We start from the raw sequence: 4,305 nt of genomic DNA, 5'->3' as shown, positions 1-4,305 counted from the left end.
AAGCTGTACTCTTATTGATTGCCTCTCTAAACTTTATATTCAGATAAACTTATATTCTAACTGAAAGGACCCTCCTAACTGAATACTCCCTCTGGAAAACCAGAGTAACCCAGTTACACTTGTGAATGTTGACACTGTGTGTTTCCGAATGTATCAGTATTTGGCTCTGAAGTACTGTGATTCTTTTGGAAACATAATGGGTTTCAAATATTCTTCATTTGCTTTCTATAGCTCTCTGATATGCAGGCACTTAGATTTTGTATTTCCAAGAATGCTCTTAGAGAAAAGAATAGAGAACACAGGGTTTACAGTCCATCTCTGCAAAGTTACGTGTTTCTAAGTGGACCAGTCCACTAGGGCTCGAAATGTCCCTCCTATCCCAGCCTTTATTGACATTCTATAACCACCACTAGGTGGTTCGCGTTCAGGATCCAGTTTAAGAAAGTCTGTTCTACTAGGCCAAAGAAAGCAACACAGCTTAGCTTGGCTTCTCTCTTTGTCCATCCGCCTCTGAAAGTGTGAAATTGGATCAACTTCTGCTTAGATGTTCACTGCCACCTCTAATATCCATGGCCGGAATGCTGCAAAACATTCCCAAAAATCATAACTTACTCAAGATCTGCATTTTGCTTTTAGGAAAAGAGTCTAGCCTGGAAAATGAGAAATTGATAAAACAATGTAAAACCCCAAATTAAATGTAAAGGTCTTGTAGTTAGTTACTTCAGTAAGACTTCCTTCATGTAGAAGGAAGTTACTTACAAAGTAAGTAAGTATGTAACTTACAAAGAGATTTTTTTTATTAAAAAACATAAAGTTATTGCATTTTAGAAATAGAAGAGATTTATCTAATCTATTTCACCCTCATTATATAAATGACAAAAATGAAGACCCAGAGCATTAAAAATGACATGTCCACCAGCCAATAGGTGGCATAGTGGTTAACGTGATGGACTCCCAGATGGCCAATAATATTTCTAATCCCAGACCCAGCATGCATACCCCAAATCCTGGGAGAATGGATAAGAGAGGATTACAGAGTGGCCAACCCCCATAGGGGCTGATTTCTCAGTTTCCCACTGTCTGTCTTTGTTTCTCTCGAGAGAGAGAGCACACACACCCTATGGCAAAAAAAAAAAAAAAAACCTAAAAAGAAAAAAAAATTACATATCAAAAGTCATCTCAAAAGTTTGAGAAATAAATGGTGGATAATTCAGGTCTGTTACCTTAACTACTATTTATAATTCTCTGGATAATTCAGAGGATTCTTGAATTGGAGAGAATTGGATGTCTGTATTCAAGTAACTATTTGAACAAACAAAATTCACATAATACATAAAACAATATTCATATTGTATATACTAAATCAAAGTAATAAGATCGTATTAAATTAAACTATTTTGGCCTAAAATGGCCCCTTTACTCCCACACTTGGATTCCTGAAATTGTACATGTTAGACTGTTTTTTGCTAGGTTACAGTCAATCACAGACACCCCGTCTTTTCGACTATGTTAATGACAAACTTCAGAATGTAACCAGCCCGAGTGTTTCCCGACCTCATTCCTTCACTTTCGTTTTTGTAGGTCAGTTTCCCATTCCTACACATGTCGCTTTCCTTTCCAAAACTTAAATACTAAACTGACCATGAGGCTAGTCAGAGTTGTCTAGTAGTCTGGAGACAACCGCCACATTTAAATGTTGCTAAAATTCGCTCAATAAAACTCTATTAAATTGGTTTATCTTTCTTTTAATGGTTTCGGTGTCAGAAGTGGGATCTGAAGTAGCGCTTCTGGTGACCTTCCCAGGAGCAGCCAGTGACCAAGTGAAGCACCCGTAGGGACTCTTTGGTGTCCACTGCTCTCTTCAGCAACTGGGGACCGTGGGTAAGTTCTCTCTCAGATTTGAGCTCCATGGACTTGTGTTTAGAGCTCTCTGATTTTTATATGAGCAAATTTTGGTCAAAACTAGGTTTGGAGATGCAATAGACTGGACTCGGTCAAGGATCGGATTGGATTAGGTAATCAATTGGATTGAATCCAGTTGTTTAATTGGGTCAGAAAGACACTAGCAGTCAGGGGAACCAGCAGTTAGCGTAATGGCTATGTCGCTGGACTCCCACGTAGTCGACCGTGGTTCGCGTCCCGGATCCGGTGGCTTAAAACACGCCGGGTGCGTGTGCGTGCGTGCCCAAGATCCTGAGAGGAGAATGGAGGAGAAGGGATTGCAGTGTGGCCATCCCCCCTGGGGGGGTGATTTCTCGCTTTCTGTCTCTCTGTCTCTCTCTGTCTGGCTGGCGAACACACGCGCCCTATAGCAAAAACCTCTCCAAAAAAAAAAAAAGGAAAGAAAGACACTAGCAGTCAGTAGCTATTACTGTGGTGGATGCAACAAAATTTTAGGTTTAAATTTCTTTTTCTTATGAGATTCTTAGTTTCTTTTTTGCATGCTTAGAGAAAGATCATTGACTAAATTAGTCAAGGAGAGCTCAGAGCCAACACTAGGATATATTATTTCCCACTTAAGTTTTTCTTGGTTTGAAGAGACTCAAAATTGGAATTTCTGATTCTAAGGATCAAAGTACTTCCTGGTAGTGACAATATTTACAAAAGTGGTGAGATGTTAGTAACATGATTTGGAATTACTATGGCCATTATGAAGAACATTCTATGTAAACAAAATCACTTTTTAAAAGGTATAATTAAAATTGAGGGTTCCCAATTTAAGTTCATCCAGCGATGCTATTGATATGCAGAAACTTCTAAAAGATTTAGTTCTATTTTATATTCTTCAAGACTATAAAAGATAAATGACAAAGTGACATTAAATAATTCTACCAAAGGTTTTACTTTGTTACCAGCCTGCCCCAAGCAAAAAGAAAGCTAAATAAAAGAGTTATTAAACTGGTTTAAAATACACCTACAGGTCAAATGAGGTTGTCTCTTGTTCAGGAATATCCTTGCTGAATAATAAGCATTGGAAATGCTTTCTTTGCCTTCATTCGTGGACTCCACCTTAAAATTAGTAATTAAGAAACATGCTGAGTTTAAAAGTCCATACATCAATTAAATTGGTCTTCAAAAATACAATTTTGTGACAATTTAGTGGTCTATTCAAAAATCTTAGGAAAAACTTCACGTATTTGTAAATACGTCCTTGTTAACTCACTAAAATGTTTCACAGTGGAAAATGCACAAGTTTAATTATATAACATAGGTTCGCTGCATGCAGCGCAGTTGTTCAGTGCACAGAAAATCCCAGCCCCTGTAGCGTATTGGCTATGTCGCTGGACTCCCATGTAGTCGATCACAGTTCGAATCCAGACCCGGTGGCATAAAACTCACGCCGGGCGCGTGTGCGTGCGTGCCCAGGATCCCGAGAGGAGAAAGGAGGAGAAGGGATTGCCGAGTGGCCTTCCCCCCTGGAGGGTGATTTCTCGCTTTAGAAAAAAATAAAGGCCTATGTACACATGCCTCAGTGATTTTCCCTCCTTCTCAGTCTCACCAGGACACCTGCCCTCTGGCAACTCATCTTCCTAACAATCCTCACCTTTAGTCATCACGTCTCTTTTATGTGCCTTTAAAATATAAACTTTCTACTTTGTTTAACCTATGAGTTGTACCTATCAAATACATACTTAGGGTTTGAACAATTAATTAATGGCAAAATTAACAATGAAAAAGCAATGCTAATATCCTTATTATTAAGTATGCACACAGAAGTAAAAGCAAGCTACTCATTGCTTTGATAGACTCAGAAGATAATCTGATTACCTCAGGGAATTAGTCATAGCGGTAAGCAGTTTCTATCAGGGCAAGCAGGGAGGAATGACGTTTCACTTCTTCGCAAAGGGTGTGAAGATAAGCAATGACTGGCAAGGAGGCAGAAGACAGAATGGAGCTGATCAAGGCAACACTCAGACCCTCAGTTTGAGGTGTCTGCAGGGTTAAAATATGAAGCATTCACATTGTGGGGAGGAAGCATAAAAAGTAGATCTTTTGTGTGTGTGTGTGTGTGTGTGTGTGTGTGTGTGCATGCATGGTATGTTGTATGTCTGTGTGATAACAAGGCCTTAAGGAATTCCATTTAATTTATAAAAAGAGTGCTCATACAAATGAATTTTGGGAACCAGCAGTTAGCATAATGGCTATGTCGCTGGACTCCCACGTAGTAGACCGCGGTTCACGCCCCGGACCCGGTGGCTTAAAACTCACGTCGGATGCGTGTGTGTACGTGCCCAAGATCCCTAGAGGAGAATGGAGGAGAAGGGATTATGGTGTGACCATCCCTCCTGCGGGGTGATTCATCGC

General features: G+C 39.7%; 1 long non-coding RNA gene across 1 annotated transcript in view; it reads right to left on the bottom strand.

Annotated features, from left to right (window-relative positions):
- Positions 1 to 452: 452 nt before the first annotated feature.
- Positions 453 to 4,305, bottom strand: part of LOC102486872 (uncharacterized) — a 27,537-nt gene continuing 23,684 nt past the window's right edge. The window contains exons 3-5 of the long non-coding RNA XR_337270.1: positions 2,919 to 3,009; positions 1,224 to 1,302; positions 453 to 581 (exon numbers count right to left, since the gene is read on the bottom strand). This is a non-coding gene — a long non-coding RNA (uncharacterized LOC102486872). The remainder of the gene's footprint in view (positions 582 to 1,223; positions 1,303 to 2,918; positions 3,010 to 4,305) is intronic.

Source organism: Tupaia chinensis, unplaced genomic scaffold, assembly GCF_000334495.1.
Source record: "Tupaia chinensis unplaced genomic scaffold, TupChi_1.0 Scaffold145057_1, whole genome shotgun sequence".
In the NCBI taxonomy this organism is placed as follows: domain Eukaryota; kingdom Metazoa; phylum Chordata; class Mammalia; order Scandentia; family Tupaiidae; genus Tupaia; species Tupaia belangeri.
Note: the sequence above shows the minus strand (reverse complement) of the source record. Positions and strands in the feature narration are given on the sequence as shown.